Below are 21634 nucleotides of genomic sequence, written 5' to 3'. Positions count from 1 at the left end.
AAATGGAAAAACAACTCCTAATTTTTAAATCTTTTTCCATCAATTTCAAGCAACAAAAATGGTGTGAATTACCACACAGTTGGTGCAACATTGAGTGTTTTTGATAGCCCATTTTGATTGAATGCATTTGGATGATTTAAATTGGTTTAACACTAATTCGAACATGCACTATCAATTTTTCCTTTTCCACTTCCCCCAGTGTACCTTACTGCGAAAAATATTATTTTAAAGAATATTTTGGTGGCTTTACAAAAACAATGTTGTAAATTACTTAAGAAATTCCTCCAGGAATTCCATCGCAAGTTCACCCAGAAATTGCTTCAGCCATTCAATCAAAATTCCTTCAGGAATCACATAGGAAATTCCTCCAGGTATTCCTTTGAAAATCTCTCCATAGATTCCATCGGGAAATCTCCCGGATTTTAAGAATTGTTTCAGAAGTTACTCCAGGATTTAATTTGAAAATTTCTTTGCTAAAACTTTCTTTACTCGAAAATGTCTTGTGAAAATCCTTCGGAAATACCTTTATAAAATACTTTGCAGATTTCTTCAGATATTCTACTGAATTATTTTTTATGAATTTCTTTGGAAACTTTTTTTTAAAGAAACTTAAGAAAACTTCTTAGGGAAATGTTGCGGAATTATGTTTGGGAATTTCTTCAGGAAATCCTTCAGAACTTCTTACAAAAACTCCTCCAGGAAATGTGTTGATGCAAAAATATGAGATTGCTGGGTCCATGACGTTAGGCAAATACCTTCTTTATGTCGCGGACTGTTTTTGGGGCATTTTATGCTTAACATCCTTTATCCCTAACGTACTCATGCCTATCGTCCTTATACCTGTTCGCTTGAGCAACATCTAGTTTGTTCTAGTTTTGACCAACATCTAGTTTGCTTGGACCTAGCAGCCAAGGTACCGGTACTATAAGTGTAAAACGGCCAAGTTATAGCCTATTTAGATTACGCCATTTAAATATCATGATAAACAACAACTTGATGCCATCCCCAAACATTAGGGTAAGACGGTATAATATGCCCCCCCTAAGGCAAGTCCTTGATTACTTTTTTAGTTTTCAACGCAATTTATGCAAACTTTGTTTTATTTGGTAGTCCAGGAAGTCGCAAATGCATTGCCCATGAGTAGTCATATAAAACTATTACAGATAACACGTAATAAAGCTTTTTTGAAAAGTCGTGAAAAAATGAATTTCAAAAAATGCCTGGGCAATACGCCCAACCTTAACCAAAGACGTTCCATAGCCCTTCATTAGTATTTTATCAATCCTATAATAAAAAGGTTACAAATCCTCATGCGCTTGACATTAAAAAACCAACATAGGTCCATTTAAGCAAGTGTGAATTACATTTCAATATTTTCCATACAATTTGGAAGCAACTGCTGCAGGCTCGCTGCGCTTGTGTGCAGTTGGTAAGGGCATATCGTCCTGCCTACACTGGGGCGTTTTGGCCAGTGAAACATGTTTTCGAAAATCGTTACATTTTTGAAGATGGAAGTAATTTTATATCATATTAACCACTGAGAAAAGTTATTTTGTTGCCCAACTGAGTGTTCCAGTGCAAGTTTTGCAGACAGTATGCTAGAGTCGCTCAAAAATGTTGAGCAAACAAACATGAAAAGTTACATCAAAACTGTAACTTTTTGTATTTTGCTATTATTTTCATTGTGTAATACAAAAATACTTCCATATTCACATAGTATGATGGGTTTACAAATACTTATAGGTACCAAATGATTTTGACCCTTAAGTAGTTGTAGTTTTCTAGAAATCAAAGGGGGGCGTTTTGGCCAGGTGGGGCGCATTATACCGTCTTACCCTAAATTTAATTTCTCCGCTTCAACACTATATTCATTACGATAAATAATCTAATCGTAATCTGAATAGGCTATTAAGCTTATTGAAGCATATTTTGGCAGAATAATTTCAATGGTTTCAGCGCCACTAGCATTCTATTACTGCTTTACTGGAAAAACCTTCGTATAATGCTTCAGATATTTTGCTTCAGATAATCCATTCGGGAATCCTTCGGCTATTCTTTCAAGAATTCCTTTAGCAAAAATCCTTCACAAATCACTCTACAATTTTTTTAAAATTAATTAAAGGAATTCTTTTTCGATTTTTATCTTGGAAATTCCCCCAGAAACAATTTAGAAAATTGCTAATAATTCTAATGGACACTCTTTTAGTGATTTCTTTGAATAATTCCTTGGAAAACTGATCCCGAAATTCCTTCGGAAGTTCCTCCTGGAATTGCTGTGAAAAATCCCAACTAATTTAGTATTTTTTATATATTCCTAAAGAATTTCCGAGGGAATACTCAAAAGAATTTACAAAGCAATCCCTAATTAATTTCCCGAATAAATTCCTAGATTTCAACAACGATTCATTAACGTTCACTACATCTTCTTCTTCTTTCTATTTATAAAAATGAGCTTACATTTCCTTTAAGGCAATATAACTCACGAACGGATTGAACGATTTGTTTGGATTTCTCACTAATCAATTCGTCTTGCTGTCCGCTGTGTTTATATTATATACAAACAGTTGATGCATTTGACGGGGAAAGTTAGTGAATTGTCAAAAAAACACCGTTTTCATGAGTTCCGAAGTTCGAATTGAAATCAATCAATAAGTAATCAAATAAGTAAGCAATCAGACAGTATTGACAGTGTATTGAATTTTCCCTGATTATGTCAGGATTTCCCTGATAACTCCAGGTTTTTCCAGGTAGTAGACACCCTGTACTACCATTTGCATTGATGATACCACGAGAAGACTCGTATATGAAAGCAAGAGAGCAAATCAACGTTTGTCGGTTATCCAAGTGAGAGAAAAATTGTTATCATTCTCCAGGCTGTTTTTCTTTCCCGAAAAGCGATTTCTCCCCGAAAATTTTCGTGACGGAGCATTCTGTGCTCCTGATGTTAGTAAAATTTTACATAAAGTTGTGACTAAACGTTCTATGCTAAGACAATGTAACAATGAAACGGGACTTTAAGTTAGTAAGTAATCCTGAACATACACAACATACAACATAAACCATTATTGTCCACAGAGTCCTTGATAAAGGTACAATATATGTAACCGAAACGTCGGATAAAATTGTTAAACCCGTTTTTGAGCATAAGAAGACTGAAAGCCATCCTCAAATAAATCAAAATATGTATCAGTTTGCAATACGTTTTGCCTTTCTATAATAGGTACCGTCAAATGGGGGGGGTAGATGATCATTGAGGTGAAGATGATCATTTGATGTGTCAGTCAAAAGTGCCAATTTTTTTTATGAAACGGTAGTCAACAATATTCTCCGTTTAAGTAATGTTACCGCTAGGTAGAAATCCTAGTTTTTCGATTATAATCATGAAAATGTATTTTGTGGAAGAGAAAGTCAGTCATAAATGACGCTATTTTCGTTTCAAATATTGTCTTAGTAGACTTCTTTACGTAGTAAATTCAACATTCATACAAACATATAACCTAGTGCAGAGGTTCCCAAACTGTGGGTCGCGACCCCCAGGGGGATCGTGGGCTGTTCAGTGGTGGGTTGCGAAAGACAAATCTTAATTCATAATTTTGTCCCACAACTCTATTCCATATTTTGAATTAGGGTCTAAGTAATGATTGGTTGATTAAAGAACAACAAACCTGACGAGGTCAACGGCCTTTTTTTGTTATACGATATTTGGGCAAGTAGTAAGAAGTCCTATACAATCCAAATCTAAGCTCCGAATCCAATCCAAAACCAACCCTAATCCAATTCGAATCCAATTTAAATCAAATCGAAATCTATTTAAAATCCAATCCAAATCTAATTCAAATCCAATTCTAATCAAATCGAAATCCAATCTGAATAAATTTCAAATCCCATCCAAATCCAACCCAAATTCAATTCAAATCCCATCTTAATCCAATCCACATATAATTAAAAAAAATGAAATTTTTTTGACAAATACAATGATGGGATGAAAAGCAATTTATTATGATTTGTCCAATCCTACGCGAACTCATTTTTATCTAATTTCACAAAATCAATGCATTTAATTACCTGGTGGGTCGCAAGCAATATGGGATTCTGATACGTGGGTCGCATATCTAAAAGTTTGGGAACCTCTGACCTAGTGTATTTTAACTACTACTGCATAATGATTTTAGTAGAGCTGTCTTGATCAACTTCACCCCAAACCAGATTACTCAAAAAATGGGTGATAATTTAATTTATTTTAATAAATGCGAAAGCATTTCAGAAAACTAAAGTTGTTGATTATTGCAACGTATAGCAGTACATGTTTTGAAAATATTTGTTCCGATTTAAAATGTAAACACACATTGTTATTGCATGTTTTGTCTTAAAAATGATCATCTTCCCCCCGGTTGACGGTACTAAGTATTTTTTTATATTTCAGCACTTGTGAGCGGACTATTTCTGTTATCTTGTATCGTCACTCATTATGATACGTGCACATAAAAAATGGGAAGCACACTTAATTGGTGACAGCGTCTAAATTTGAATGAATCCGCGGAAATGGAATTCGCGCCGTTTGTGGACTGGGACATACATATGTGACAACAGCCTGAAAATTCATATAAAAAATTATAGGAATTATGCAAGTCCAGTTTGCAGTATATATATCGTATTCAGGAAGTCATAAAACATGTGCAAAACCATAAAGTTCATGGATCAATTGTTCGAAGGAAACAAGTGTAAATTATAAATTCCTGTCTTAAGACTAGCGAGAAATTCAGTATATCATTGCAAATAAATATCGACAAAATTGATGTACCTACTATTGACTTATAAAACTTCTATCGACATGATATACCACCGCTGAACACGCAACAGAAAAAGCAGCGATTCACGACCGGAGAGGAAGCATGAATGGCTACAGCAACGTCGACAAGGTTATCTGTCCTGTACAATTTTCGCTTCCAAATGCTGAATAGACAAGTTTGCCAACAGAACGTGAGAGTGAGAGAGTGTGTAATAGACAAACATGTTCCAACATACAGCAACAGCAGTCTGAATGTGCCCAACCAAGTGTGAATGCAAGCCGACCTAGGCACGGAGAGCTATATCTCATTGAATTGTCAATACATATTAACTAACAGCAGTCAGAAATTGATGGTGCGATTGGCTCGCTACGCTGACCAATTATACAAATCGGAAGTTGAAACAACTGAATGAACCAATCACTAATGTAATATCTATTTGTCTGGGATTATTTTTAGGACTAATATGTAGTAGTTACGAGATAGCGGTTGATTACCCTCTCTGTTGCATTGCCAAGCGCCACTAATCGACTTTTCTGCATCATCTCGTGATGCACGATGTTTGACGGCACTCGAAGTTCAAGGAACAAGGAAGAAAATTTTCACCGAACGACACATAATAGTTTGATTGGTATTTTAAAACTATGTCACATAATGAAAACCTATCTATGTTTGGCCAAAAACCAAATTGAACCGATTGAAAAAAAAAAATAGTCATTGGCTAAATTAGTGGAGAATAGAAATAGTACCTTGAAATATCCGCCTTGGTATAGGGTGTCTGGTGGACCGAAGATTGCAACCTCCCACTCGAACAAATTGTCCTCATTCAGCAATTTGACTCGGAAACCCTCGACCGGTTCTTCCTGGAGGCTTTTGTACTCCAACGATAGAGCCCGAACTGCGGAACTGGACGGCTGCGAAGACATGTTTCTCTGGATCGGGCGTTCCTGCTCCTCCTCGCTGCCTCGCCTTGGTTCGCGATTCTTCACTCAGTCACGCTGTTGCCGCCGAGCTGAGCTTGAACAGCAGCGATGAGTCGGTATACGGTATCTGCGAAATAAAAAGTAGAAACAAAAATTGCACATCATCAGCAGGAACAAAAGAATCTTTCGAGCTGTTATTCGCTAACTAGGATGAGAACGATTTTGGCCCGATTTGCATCAAATAAAAACAAAGAAAGGAAAGCCTTGTCACAAATATTTTTGCTCGGCATTGAAAATGGAAAAACAGCAAAAGAGGATTGTGCGAACGATGTGATTTTGTCTGAGATTCAACCTGTTTTACATTCTAATTTCCAACGCACTTTTGTTACGTTTGGAATTGAGACGTAAAACTGTATATAGTTAGATTGTAGTTATTTTGAAGTTCACATTAATATGTGGTCCAAAGCTACAGCAATTCAAGTATTCCGTTGGCCGGATATGCACCTAATCAACACAAAGCCAACGCTGATAAGATACATAAATTGGCACGCGCGTATGTTTGATCAGGTATACTCTTGACTACTGGGCAATTTCGAAATACAAATATGTAGTTCAACTAAATAACTTAAAATAATACTATTGTATCCTTATGGTCTCATTTTCTTTTTGAAAACCTTTTCAGTCAGATATTATAGGAGTTAATTAATAACTATAATTGGCTATTGAGTTGTAATATATTTATCTTAATAATACTCTTTAATACCTTTTGTTACTTAATATACCATTCATCTGAACCAGAGTTGTTAATCGTTAATATTTATTATTAACGCCGATAAAGCTGATTGTGTTTAACGTTATCAGTTGCAACGATAACGATGAAGCAACTCAATAGTGCTGTCCAATGAGCAGCTCGAAGTAGCTCGATGTTGTTCCCATCCTGCTTGTTCTTTTTTGTCAACAAATGGGCATGAGCAGGACATGGAGAAATTTCCGAGCTACTTCAAGCTCTCTTTGGACAGCACTAATAATAATTATCGGATTTCGATTATTTAACGTAAGCGAATAAAGCTGGTGTATAATGTTGATAGAAATCGAGAATTGTACAAACAAGCAGCAGCTGGTTTCTTACCCACAGCCACTGCCAGCATACGGATGCTAACGTAGCATGTAGTTAACCGCCTTAAGTCAGCATGGTGAAAGACATCTAACGCGGGTGTTCTCAAATGTAGGAATTTTTCACGAAAAAAATATTTGGTACCAGTCATGTAGGAAGGAGTTTGCTACTACGCCTATTTGGGAGGCGTTGGTTAGTTTTCGATGAAGGTGCTAAATTTCAGCTTAATAACCTTCTATGACCCAAATTTTTGTTTTCGCTGAAAATCTCTTTTTTTCTGTTTTTAGACGATTCCTCCCAAGGGCAACTGCGAGTTGTGGTGCCTACCTAGGATGTGGTGAGGTTTGACAGTGGGTTGTTAGTTGAACTTCTATAAAAAGCAGGCTCCACCAAAGCGACTGTGTGCCGCTCAAAGCGCACAAGCCCAAGTCCTGGTGTTAGGTGGGACGCTAAACAGACCTGACACGACGATTCTTCGACGAGACAAGAGGTTTGCACAGGCCCAATAAGTCACAAATTACGAACGTAATAATACGACTCGATATAATCGGCAAAGACCCAGGCGGCGAAAAAAGGATCACGATTGGAAGCTTGGAACATGGAACTGAACAAACTGCTAGGTTTCGCACGTTGCAACAGGATAATTTAAGATGAATTACATCCCCGCTACTTCGACGTCACGGCGCTGCAGGAAATTTGCTGGACAGGACAGAAAGTGTGGTAAGCGTGCATCGAGCGGCTATCTTCTACAAAAGCTGTGACACCACCAACGAGTTGGGAGTTGGCTTCATAGTGCTGGGCAAGATGCGTAACCGCGTGATTAGGTGGCGGCCAATCAACGCAAGAATGTAGAAGCTGAGGATAAAAGGCCGTTTCATCAACTATATCATCCTCACCGTCCACTGCCCACACGAAGGGAGACCCAACGTCCAGAAAGAAGCGTTCTACGCACAGCTGGAGCAAACACACGATGGATGCCCACTGCGGGACGTCAATATCGTCATCGGCGACATGAACGCTCAGGTAGGAAGGGAGGAAATGTATAGACCGGTCATCGGACCGAATAGTCTGCATACCGTATCGAACGACAACGGCCAACGATACATAAACTTTGCAGCATCCCGCAGAATGGTAGTCCGAAACACTTTCTTCCTCCGCAAGAACTTCAACAAGGCCACATGGAAATCACCTAATCAAGAAGTCAAGCGATTAAAGATCGTAGGAAAAGTACACTGTGGACAGTTTTGAACGTGAAAATGTTTTGAAAACAGATACAGGATTGTAAGTATACCGAGCTCCATTTTATTCAAAGGAGATTGGAAGGCCAAAGACACGAAGCAACTCATCAATAGGATCAGAAGCATCAGCCGGAGATGGCCGCCGTCCAACGGTCATGTGATACCTGTAAGATTAAACAACGCCGCATGGCGGACCAAGGACCATATGCTTTTATTAATTAACACCCAAAAGGCCAAGCTCTTTGAGAAAGCGATTTTTGATTTTGAAAAAATCATAACTTTTTTATTTTTCGTTCAATCTTGATGAAATTTTGACACAAGGTCCAATTTTTATTCTAGTTTTGGCTGCACATTGAGTTTTTCGGAATTTCTAAATGGTTCCGGAATTATTCCAGATTCCCTTGGGGTACCAGCAAACTGGTGTTTGGGGTATTTCGCCAGTTACTCAATTTTTCTCCATGGAAACCATATCAAACAGTATAAAACAATATTGCCACACTAATAACGAGTCTCATAGCGATTTTTCCGAAAGTTAGTCTTCCATACGGACATCCCCAGGAAGCTTCCAAATGTCCCCAGGGAACCTGTAAAGGGGACAATTTCGATTTTGCTCCGAAACATGTCGTGCGACGGCTCTTTCTTCACAATTTTTCATGAATATACTCGCTGTTGCTATAAAAGTGGTCTATGGTCAGTTTGGTCACTCTTGTGACGCCCGGAATGCCCCCAGGGAACCTGTAAAGGGGACAATTGCGATTTTGCTCCTAAACATGTCGTGCGACGGCTCTTTCTTCACGATTTTTCATGAATATACTCGCTATTGTTATAAAAGTGGTCATTGATCAGTTTGGCCACTCTTGTGACCCTCGGGATGCCCCCAGGGAACCTGTAAAGGGGACAATTTCGATTATGTTCCGAAACATGTCGTGCGACGTCTCTTTCTTCACAATTTTTTATGAATATACTCGCTATTGTTATAAAAGTGGTCTATGGTCAGTTTGGCTACTATTCTGACACCCGGAATGCCCTCAGGGAACCTGTAAAGAGGGCAATTTCGATTTTGCTCCGAAACATGTCGTGCGACGGCTATTTCTTCATAATTTTTCATGAATATACTCGCTGTTGTTATAAAAGTGGTCTATGGTCAGTTTGGCCACTGTTGTGACGCCCGGAATGCCCCCAGGGAACCTGTAAAGGGGACAATTGCGATTTTGCTCCTAAACATGTCGTGCGACGGCTCTTTCTTCACGATTTTTCATGAATATACTCGCTATTGTTATAAAAGTGGTCTATTGTCAGTTTGGCCACTATTCTGACGCCCGGAATGCCCCCAGCGAACCTGTAAAGGGGGCAATTTCGATTTTGCTCCGAAACATGTCGTGCGACGGCTATTTCTTCATAATTTTTCATGAATATACTCGCTGTTGTTATAAAAGTGGTCTATGGTCAGTTTGGCCACTCTTGTGACGCCCGGAATGTCACCAGGGAACCTGTAAAGGAGACAATTTCGATTTTGCTCCGAAACATGTCGTGCGACGGCTCTTTCTTCACGATTTTCCATGAATAGGCTCACTGTTCTTATGAAAGTGGTATATGGTCAGTTTGGCCACTCTTGTGACCCTCGGGATGCCCTCAAGGAACCTGTAAAGGGGACAATTTCGATTTTGCTCCGAAACATGTCGTTCGATGGCTCTTTTTTCACGATTTTTCCATGAATATACTCGCTGCTCGTATAAAAGTGGTATATGGTCAGTTTGGACACTCTTGTGACACCCGGAATGCCCTCAGGGAACCTGTAAAGGGGACAATTTCGATTTTTCTCCGAAACATGTCGGGCGACGGCTCTTTCTTCACAATTTTTCATAAATATACTCGCTATTGTTATAAAAGTGGTCATTGGTCAGTTTGGCCACTTTTGTGACGCCCAGAATGCCCCCAGCGAACCTGTAAAGGGGACAATTTCAATTTTGCTCTCAACCATGTCGTGCGACGGCTCTTTCTTCACAATTTTTCATAAATATACTCGCTGTTGTTCGATGAGCTCTCCATTTTCACAACAGTTCAATCTCAATATCACTAGACAACTGGATTTGAAAATTTTATCGATACAAAGAAAAGTAAGATTTAAAATTCAGATAAAAACAAGCTCTTTTTTAGATCTATATACTGTCGCAACCGGCTTCTATTTGCAAAAAACTGTAAATGATGTATCACCGAATATCTTGTGTTTCATCGATGCCCACATAACATAATACAATGGGATTATAGAATTCCAAGAATTTTGACGATGCTAGTCATTGATTTTGATGCGGCACCAGTCAAAAGAGGAGCAAATAGAAACAGGCTTCGCTATTATTCACGCTTGACATCGAGAACATATATTAAAGCAAGTAGAACTACGGTATTCGTTAGAATGTTTAGAGTAAAATCAAAGCCAAATGCTGATTGTTTCATAGTTACAAGCGATGGTAGTTTTGAATAAGTAATGAAGCATTATGTCATTTCTTCCTTATATTCCGTATATTGTCTCTTACGATATCCTACTAGCCCTTCGCTACTTGCAGTAGCTTCGGAGTAATCTAAATGTACAAACATAGAAATAGTTTACTAGTTTTAACTAGTGATGCTGTCTTGAAGTCGGAGGAAAAGTAAACTTTTAACCAGGACTTACTGGAGAATCTGAGGAGCAGAATTATGATGTTTCAGTTATTCAAGAAAAAACAGAATAGTGTGAAAGTCAAGGAAAAAAAAAAAGGAAAATAATGATGTCATTCATACATACATATTTTTTTCCCTTAACACGGTAATCACTTTGACGTAGTGTGTTACGGTTTACGATATATCGTATTTAGTCCTCACTACCAACAGCAGTCTCAGAAATAAAATATAATTATCCCGCATTTGTGCGCCCTCATGCAGCATAAAAAGATAAATCTTAAGAGCGGGAAATGTTTGACAACTATGTAACTGCAAAATATTTTTGGCTCTTGGGAATCTTTTCAAAATACCCCTTCACTTGAGAGCGAAAAAAAAAGAATCAATCAGCAGCACCCCGGTCTATAGTACATTTTTTGCAGTAGCGGACTTGACACGAGAAATTGTTTTTTCGCCATAGCACCTTTCGGCTCAGTTGATCATATGCTGACCGATTCTGTAATTTCGATCTTATGTTTTTATGCTCGAGGCTTAGTGAACAATAACTTGTAAAACATTACGGTGAAGTTCTGAGAAAAACCCTATTGTGATCCTGATCAGCATCGGCTCGAGATTCTAAGAAGCATCCACTCAGGATTATGCGCAGAATTCGTTCGAGATTCTAAACTAAATCCGTCAGGAATTCTAAACAGACTCTATTTCAGATTCTGGAACGAATTTGTTCGGGATTCAAAAATTCAAACAGAATCCAGTTCTAAAGAGAATCCGCTCGTAATTCTGAACATAATTTCGGTATTTGGAGACGAATTCTTTCGTAATTTTTTCAGAATTATGAACAGAGTCCGTTTAGGATTCAGTAAAGAATCTGTTTGAGATTCGGAACATAACTTGTTTGGAATTCTGATCCCAATCCGTTTGATATTCTGAATAGAATCCGTTGAAGGTTCTAACAGAATCTGTATGCAATTCTGGAAAACATCGAATGGTTTTCTGAACAGAATTTATTTAGGATTCTGAAAAGAATACGTTAGCGATTCTGAACAAAGTGGCCAAACTGACCAATGACCACTTTTATAACAATCGCGAGTCTGTTTATGAGAAATCGTGAAGAAAGAGCCTTCGCCCGACATGTTTCGGAGCAAAATCAAAATTGTTCCCTGTACAGGTTCCCTGGGGGTATTCCAGGTGTCACAAGAGTGTCCAAACTGACTATGTACCACTTTTATAACAACAGCCAGAATATTCATGAAAAATTGTGAAGAAAGATCCGTCGCACGACATGTTTCGGAGCAAAATCGAAATTGTCCCCTTTACGGGTCCCCTGAGGGCGTCCCGAGTTTCACAAGAGTGGCCAAACTGACCATATACCACTTTTATAACAACAGCGAGAATATTCATGAAAAATTGTGAAGAAAGAACCATCGCACGACATGTTTCGGAGCAAAATCGAAATTGTCCCCTTCACGGGTCCCTTGAGGGCATCTCGAGTTTCACAAGAGTGGCCAAACTGACCATAGACCACTATTATAAGAACAGTGAGCCTATTCTAGAAAATCGTGAAGAAAGAACCGTCACATGACATATTTTGGAGCAAAATCGAAATTGTCCCCTTTACAGTTTCCTTGGAGACATTTCGGGTGTCACAAGAATGACCAAACTAACCAATGACCACTTTCATAAGAACAGCGAGCCTATTCATGTAAAATCGTAAAGAAAGAGCCGTCGCGTGACATGCTTCGGAGCAAAATCGAAATTGTCCCCTTTACATGTTCCTTGCCGATATTCCGGGTGTCACAAGAGTGGCCAAACTAACCATAGACCACTTTTATAACAACAGCGAGTATATTCATGAAAAATTGTGAAGAACGAGACGTCGCACGACATGTTTCGGAGCAAAATCGAAATTGTCCCCTTTACAGGTTCCTTGGGGATATTCCGGGTGTCACAAGAGTGGCCAAACTGACCATAGACCACTTTTATAACAACAGCGAGTATATTCATGAAAAATTATGAAGAAATAGCCGTCGTACTACATGTTTCGGAGCAAAATCGAAATTGTCCCCTTTACAGGTTTCCTGTGGGCATTCCGGGCGTCACAAGAGTGGCCAAACTGACCATAGACCACTTTTATAACAATAGCGAGTATATTCATAAAAAATTGTAAAGAAAGAGACGTCGCACGACATGTTTCGGAGCAAAATCGAAATTGTCCCCTTTACAGGTTCCCTGGGGGCATCCCGAGTGTCACAAGAGTGTCCAAACTGACCATGTACCACTTTTATAAGAACAGTGAGCCTATTCATGGAAAATCGTGAAGAAAGAGCCGTCGCACGACATGTTTCGGAGCAAAATCCAAATTGTCTCCTTTACAGGTTCCCTGGTGACATTCCGGGCGTCACAAGAGTGGCCAAACTGACCATAGACCACTTTTATAACAATAGCGAGTATATTCATGAAAGATCGTGAAGAAAGAGCCGTCGCACGACATGTTTCGGAACATAATCGAAATTGTCCCCTTTACAGGTTCCCTGGGGGCATCCCGAGTGTCACAAGAGTGGCCAAACTGATCAATGACCACTTTTATAACAACAGCGAGTATATTCATAAAAGATCGTGAAGAAAGAGCCGTCGCACGACATGTTTCGGAACATAATCGAAATTGTCCCCTTTACAGGTTCCCTGGGGGCATCCCGAGTGTCACAAGAGTGGCCAAACTGATCAATGACCACTTTTATAACAACAGCGAGTATATTCATAAAAGATCGTGAAGAAAGAGCCGTCGCACGACATGTTTCGAACAAAATCGCAATTGTCCCCTTTACAGGTTCCCTGGGGGCATCCCGAGTGTCACAAGAGTGGCCAAACTGATCAATGACCACTTTTATAACAACAGCGAGTATATTCATAAAAGATCGTGAAGAAAGAGCCGTCGCACGACATGTTTCGGAGCAAAATCGCAATTGTCCCCTTTACAGGTTCCCTGGGGGCATTCCGGGCGTCACAAGAGTGGCCAAACTGACCATAGACCACTTTTATAGCAACAGCGAGTATATTCATGAAAAATTGTGAAGAAAGAGCCGTCGCACGACATGTTTCGGAGCAAAATCGAAATTGTCCCCTTTACAGGTTCCCTGGGGACATTTGGAAGCTTCCTGGGGATGTCCGTATGGAAGACTAACTGTCGGAAAAATCGCTATGAGACTCGTTATTAGTGTGGCAATATTGTTTTATACTGTTTGATATGGTTTCCATGGAGAAAAATTGAGTAACTGGCGAAATACCCCAAACACCAGTTTGCTGGTACCCCAAGGAAATCTGGAATAATTCCGGAACCATCCAGAAATTCCGAAAAACTCAATGTGCAGCCAAAACTAGAATAAAAATTGGACCTTGTGTCAAAATTTCATCAAGATTGAACGAAAAATAAAAAAGTTATGATTTTTTCAAAATCAAAAATCGCTTTCTCAAAGAGCTTGGCCTTTTGGGTGTTAATCTAAGTTTAAAGACTAAGGCCAACTCTTTATATAACGTATATCAGATTGAACTGTATTTCTTTGCAGTGTTGGTAGAATTGTAACGAAGAAGTATGTCCTTACAACCGTTCAGCAGCTTAAGCGCCACTCCCAGTACTAGGGAGGCTGCTGACGTACGTTTGAGTCCGGCTGAGACCCTTATCCTTAGGCGAGTTAAGTGGTTCAAACACTCTCGTTCACTTCAACTACCCAAACCCGAAGCAAATAAATTGGGAACCCTTCGGACCAAATGGAAAATATCATTCATCAAACCGATCAAATATTTAAAAAAAAAACTTACACCATCTAAACAAAGCATCTAGAAGTAACAAACTCAAAACCATGTATATTAATTGTGCATCTCATCATTTTAGGGGTTTACAATTGACGGATGGGCGATTTTCTAAACGTGGCTCTGGTTGAGGAGCTCCCACGACGCGTCGAAATGGTGTGGTAATTTCGTTGGCGTACGCATGAAATTCAATTTGGTTGGAGCCGATTTTGCCGTCACACGGTCGAGCAGTGAGTCGCTAAGTCCCAGAAAAGACGCGCGTAGCGATTTCGAGCTCACGAGTACTCGCGTAGTTCAAATGGTTCGCCAATGAACGCGTGAATCGCACCGAAAGTGCCTTTCCAACAATTCCTCAGTAATTGCTAGTTTTGATGAGTGAAAAATTAATATGGAAAAGCCATGAAGGGGCCGTCCAGAAACCACGTGGTCATATAGGGGGGGAGGGGGGGGTTTGGAAAATGACCACGATAGGCCACATGGGGGGAGGGGGGGTGTTGCTTTCGAACCACGTGGTTTTTTTTTAACACGAAATTTTTTGGTAAATAACAATAGCGGTGTAAAAAATACAAATCATCGAAATTTAATGATTTAATCATTAAACACAAAGCGCATCTTAGGGCCGATGCCCACGTAGCGTCTTTTCAACTCAGTGTTAAAAAGAATTTAGCATTAAGCATCGAGAAAACCCGGTAACGTAGCGTCGGTCGCAACGCCGATGCATATCTGAGTTATTTGGCCAACTTAGCTTTAGATCCTATTTCCATAAAAAAAAAACTAAAAAGCAGGTTGCGTTTCAGTCTCAATTTTCACCAAAAAAATTGGGGAAGAAAAATGAAAAATATTTTTTTTAAATTCCGCCGCAGATGGTTTTTGGCATCACGCCGCCGACACTTTTGCATCAGCGGACTACAGCTACAATTTTGAAAACTGTTCATGTTTTTACAATAATTCAAGAAAAATCTTCAAAAGAATGTCTTGTGGATATTCAGGAAAAATCCAGTAAAAAAATTTCCTGTAAAAACTTTGACCTTACTTCATACAATCCTGATAAAGTGCTAGCATTCAGAATGTTTTTGAACAATTCTCTCTGGAAAATTCTGCTTGTAAATTTTGCTACAAATTGGTCATGAAAAAAACAAAATATCGCCAGTGTAAATGCCGAAAAAATTCCATGTGAATTTTGTCTGAAAATTCAAAACAGTCTCGTGGGAAATACATATAATTTTCGGTGGAAAAAATGTTCATATTTTCATATTTTTTACATTCTAATGAATTTCTTCGACAAGTTCTTCCGAATCTTCACCAGAAATTCTATTTAATTTCCAAAATAAGTTTTTCGAACATTTTAGGGAGTGCACTTCAAAATGTTTAGTCTCCAGTTAGCCTTACGAGCAAAGGCATAGGATTGCCAATCCGGAGATGACGAGTTCGATTCTCGTTCCTGTCTAGGATGTTTTCGGGTGTCAAACATTGTCGACACCCTAGGTATAATGTATCCTTCGTACTTGCTACACAAGATATATAATCGTACAATTGCTGGCATTTAAAACTTTCAATTTATAACTGAGGAAATGCTAATAGAATAAACTAAGTTGAAAAGCAGACCAACTTCCAGTTGGAATATGGAGCCATAGAAGAAGAAGAAGACTTCTAAATTTTTCAAGAAAAAATCTTCTGAATTTTCATGAGAAATTAAATAGCCAATGCCACATGAAACACTTTGATATTACCGTTGATTTTTTGTTTTCGGATTTTTGTTTTCAAATTTGGAATTTTGAAATGAAATTTTTTACGCTCTTTGTGAATTCTATCACATTTTTTAAATTTTCCAAATATTTTTTTATTCGAAGCATTATTTAGAATTCCCACGGAAGAGTCTATGGATTATCTTCAAAAAATAATTTGGATTTTCAAAGAATAAATCTTTAGAATTCTCAAGGTTGGTGTTTTTTTTAATTCGCACCATAAATTCTTCCAAAATTTCATGGGAAATTCATTCTTCTTCGGAAAGTCATTTTGATTTCTTTATAGGTTCAGCTAAACATTGCTTTAAATCTTTACCATGCAAAGAAGCACAAGAAATGGTTTAAAAATTTTAAGGAATTTTCACATCAGAAAATCTTTAAAATTTTGATTTAATTTTCTAAGGAATTCCTATTGGAATTGCTTCTAAAGTACAACCTTCACAAGTACTACAAAAGTGCAATTTTTTTTCGTTATTTCCACTTGTAAAAACATCGAAATATCCTCGGGAAATTCATTATTGGTGTTTTAGATGAACCTTTTTTTCGATTTTCTACTGGAAAATCTTAGGAATTTCCATCGGAAATATATTGGTATACTCCAAATAATTTCTTTTCGAAATTAAAAAAACTGCTGAAAATTTTTAAGATTTTTTTTTGAAAAACGAAAAAAATTTCCATTGGAAATTTAGAAGAATTTCCTTTGAACATTCATTAAATTTGCCCAGGATTTTGAAAAAAATCTTTAGAGATTCTGTAAAAAAAGTAAGCTGGATTTTTTTTTCTAATTTATACCGGAAGCTCTTCGGAATTTGATGTTTATTTGAATTTTCATCGTAAATATGCATTTAGGATCCTTCTACGGATTCTTCTAGTTCTTCAAAATTTCTACCGAACCTTTTTTAGGAACTTTTCCACAGAATTTCGAAAAAAAAAATCGTTGAAATACTGAAGATTTTTCCGTGGAGACTCCGAAGAATTTCTTCTAACTATTCTGAAGGGTTTCCCTTGCAACTCCAGAATAATTATTCTTGAAAATTAGGAAGATCTTGGAATTTAAAATTTAGGCAATTATTTAGGATTAAGAACCCTAGTTCTTATGATATTGAATAATTAGGCTAATTGATCGAAAAATTTAATTATGCACCTAATTAGAACATTTAGGTGCATTTTTAAATTTTTCGATCAATAATGCACAAAATTCTAGTAGTGCGTATGAAAAAGGTTATGACATAGAGAAGTTTGCATTTAAAAAATCAACATGAAATTCTAAATAAAATGCTTTTTAAATTCATAAAAGGGTCTTAGAACTAAGAAGAGTCCGGCGATATGAAAAAAAAAGTGGCAGTGTTCCAGAAAAAAACACTCCAATTCCTAAAACAATCTAGGGTAATAAATATTGTTATAATAATAACGATTGAAATTGAATTCCAAAACAAATCTCAACCCTTTCAGGACGAATGGGTCATATATGCCCAGCGTTTTAGATTGTCTATTAAATCACAAAAGAGAGCTAGACCATCATTTTCTTCAGTAAAATTGTTCATCTAGATATTGGTTTTACAGAAAAAAATATGGGAGCTCAAATTTGACTGACTCTGAAAACTCAGTTATCCGAAACTTTGGGAAGATTTCGATTCTAAGAGCATGCAAATGAAGTTGAAATGTTTGAATCATTCTGAACACTCAGATAAGATGGGTCATCCTGAACGTTAAGCCAGTGATTGCTCTCAAGTTCAGCCCACGACTTCTCGGGTGATCAATCATGACATTTGTAATGTCCTCATCATCGGTATGTACCCAATCCGATGAAATAAGCATATGATCCTAATTTCCATTAACATGAGATCTAAGAGACAAGGTACCCAAAATTATCTTGAGTCAACATCAAGCTACACAATGACTATGACTTTTTTAGTAGGGCCTTAGAAGCACTGGGTTCACGGACTTGAATGATTAAGTAGTTCAAACATTACGACTTCCAGGACGTTTTTTAAAACCTAAAAGTTTTGTATAACCTAAGTCGAGTCAAGTACGAAACACTGAAGACGACCTTACTGTTGAGGTCGAAATACGTATCTGTCAAGGTACAATCAAGTGGTGGAATTAAATGGGAAGGTACAAACTCGTCTTATGACAAGTAAAGACATTCCATTAAAAAGCTCAACATAATTTTTTTAACTAAAAAGTCTGTAGTAGCTTGTACAAATAACAATTGTCATATCAACCCAATGGACCTAATGGGATATTATATCATACATCATTCATAATTTGGTTAATTGGATAAATCGAATGATCCGAACTCCAAAATGATAATTGATCTATAATACATTCATTCTTCTATGAGTCGCTTATGAAAAGACCATTGACTGAAGCATATTCGAGATATGGAATAGAAGTTCCTTGGAAAATTATTCGAATGACATCAGAGTGACCGAGAAAATATGTTTAGTATGGCATCATTGGATTCCACGAGTCAATATCAAAATAAAATTTCAATGAAGAATTAGAAATTTTGATAGATGAGCCAGCTCTATATTATTTATTAGAGAAAAAATTGAAATTTTCCATAATAGAATTGGAAATTGCCAATAAAGAAATCAGGGTATGAGTATTAAATAAATATAGAATTACTGCAAATAATGCAAAATTTCCATGAACAGTTGAAAATTTTCCACAAAACAATAATAAATTAGCACTTGTAAAAGCAAAAATTGCAATTATGTATTTAAAAAAATCACCAATAAAGAAATTAAAAAATATAGGGATATTTTGGAAAATTTCTAAACCATTACAAATTTTTCTCGAAATTTTTATAACATATTCGCGAGTCCGCATTTTTTGGTATCCTCCTGATGCATCGAAGGTATGCGAGTTCTAGATAACCTAATACCTGATACACATTACAACATGATAACATCATAAAAATCTTCGAAATAATGAAAATTTATAATTTCCATGCTGGGTTTTAGTTTGATTTTGAATCAGTTGAAATTGTCCATCTTCAAAATTGATTGGATTAACCATATGTTTTAGTTACATAGGTTTTTTTTTTAATTTTTGTGCTTGAAATAAAAAACCACGTGGTCAAAGGGGGGGGGAGGGGTGGGTCTGCCAAATGACCACGATAGACCACATGGGGGGAGGGGGGGTTGAAAATCTTCAAAAATATGACCACGTGGTTTCTGGATGGCCCCGAATATATTATTATGAAGGGTAAGTCCGTAATTAGCCCCAAAATATTGAATTTAGTTCAAAACTTTATTAGTATTAGTGCGGATTCGAATAAAATCACCGTCATTATCGGATTGATTACGGTTTATAGAGCCTTAAGGATGCCATCCAACAGCTAAAGACCAATAAAGCAGTTCGTAAGGATGGTATCGGAGCTGAGCTCATCAAGATGGGCCCGGAAAAGCTAGCCACTTGCCTGCACAAACTGAACAGCTACCGGAGGAGTGGAAGGAAGGGGTTATATGCCCCATCTACAAGAAAGGCGACAAGCTGGAGTGTGAGAACTTTCGAGCGATCACCATCCTTAATGACGCCTACAAAGTGATGTCCCAGATCACCTTCCGACGTATGTCACCATTAGTGAAGATGCTGGGTCATTAGGCTGAAGAAAGAACAGAAGAAGAAAAAAGAAAAAAGGAGGAATAAGGAAGAAGCAAGAGGGAAGAAGGAAGTAGGAAGAAGGAAGAAAGAAGAAGGAAGAAGGGAGAAGGAAGAAAGAAGAAGGTAGAAGAAAGAAGAAAGAAAACAGAAGAATGCAGGAAAACGGGAGTTAGAAGGAAGAGCATGAGCATGAGCATGATTGACTGCCCACGGTTGCTACTCCGTTATTGCCAGGTCAGCTGTAATTACACAGAGAACCAACAGATGATGTTTGGGGCTAACATAATCTTCAATGTGTAAGAACTGGTGACCCAAATTCAAGCAATACCAGCGCCGGCCGTGTTCGAATGCAGGTCAATTAGGGAACAGGTAGGAAACTGTTGACGTGATACTCGCTTTGATGGAAGCCGGGAGGTCATCTGCACTTCCACGAGAAATCACTGGGATGTTGGATATATAGGGAAGGGAGTGTGGCAGGGTTCGTTTTGGTAAACGGTATGCCGGGTGTAGCGTGTAGTTTGATCGAGAGTCAAACAAAAACACAATCGGACGCGCACCAATTGATTCACTTACGACCGCACAATGCAGAACAACATATTTTGAAGATCGCGCGATCGTTCTGCGTGCTAAAAGAAAAAACTAAAGTTTTACTCGCTAATTAACTCATCCGCACAACACAGAACATAATATTTCGATGATCGCGCGATCGTTCTGCATACTAGAGGAAACACGATCGGACGCGCACTACACAGAAAAAGTAAAGTACAAAAAAAAACACTGGATACAAAGTTTCATAATTTAACTCTCACTTCTCCTATAAATAATATTGAGGAAAGGAAACACGATCGAACGCGCACTCTTGCATGTACTATTCAAATAAAACTTCAAACTGTTGCATTCTCTCGTATGTAATTTTGTTATATGAATCCAATATTTTTCATTCTGAATGGACACTTTTTTGACACATATAACCAACACTTACATGAATTTCAACTATATTAGACTCATTACTCATTCAACTTTTATTTAGTTCACTTCAAATTCATCCACAAATTTGCTTTAAAGTTCAAAGTTTTTGTTGGAAAAAAATGTCTGTGCATTTTGTATTCTTATTAATTTCAATTGCATTTTTGTATGTGTTATAACGATTAATGTAATAAATCTTATATGAGATAGTCTCATAACAACGCGAAAGAAGAAAATAACGAAACAAAGAGGTATTTATTTTATTTTTACAATTAATTTACCTGCAGATTTACCAATAAATAAACATCAAAAATTATTTGGACAGAAAATTTATTATGGGCTTTATTGTATATATTCACCTAAACCTCTCCATCGAATATTGGCAACTGAACATGTGTAACGTGTTGAAAGAAGGGTATAGCGCGAGATAATGTTCTGCTTCTTATTGGCATTACATCCCCCACCGGGACACTGCCACCTCGCAATCCAGTACTCATTCAGCACTTCCACAGTTATCAACTGCGAGGTCTCTAAGCCAGACTACCACTTTTACATTCGTATATCATGAGAAAATTCCCAACCCAAAAATTTCATTGACCCACAGCGTGGTCTTGCTTTGCTGCCGCGCATCTCATCGTACGGCTAAGAAGGACTTGATTATGTAACTCATATCAACTATTGTATAAGCTTATCTTACACTTTACTTACACACTCAACCTTTGGATGGGTTGATGTGATGAAAAGCAAACGGATTAGTTTTTCGTGCTTGCGATTTCTGCCAAGCATACAT

The 21634-nt window shown here is 37.7% G+C and overlaps 1 pseudogene; it reads right to left on the bottom strand.

Moving 5' to 3' along the window:
• Window positions 1–21634, bottom strand: part of LOC134211953 (ubiquitin-conjugating enzyme E2 R2-like) — an 82131-nt pseudogene that overhangs the window by 40842 nt on the left and 19655 nt on the right.

The sequence above is a fragment of the Armigeres subalbatus genome, chromosome 2, assembly GCF_024139115.2.
Source record: "Armigeres subalbatus isolate Guangzhou_Male chromosome 2, GZ_Asu_2, whole genome shotgun sequence".
NCBI lineage: Eukaryota > Metazoa > Arthropoda > Insecta > Diptera > Culicidae > Armigeres > Armigeres subalbatus.
The sequence above is the reverse complement of the archived record's forward strand: the minus strand, read 5'-3'. Positions and strand labels throughout refer to the sequence as shown.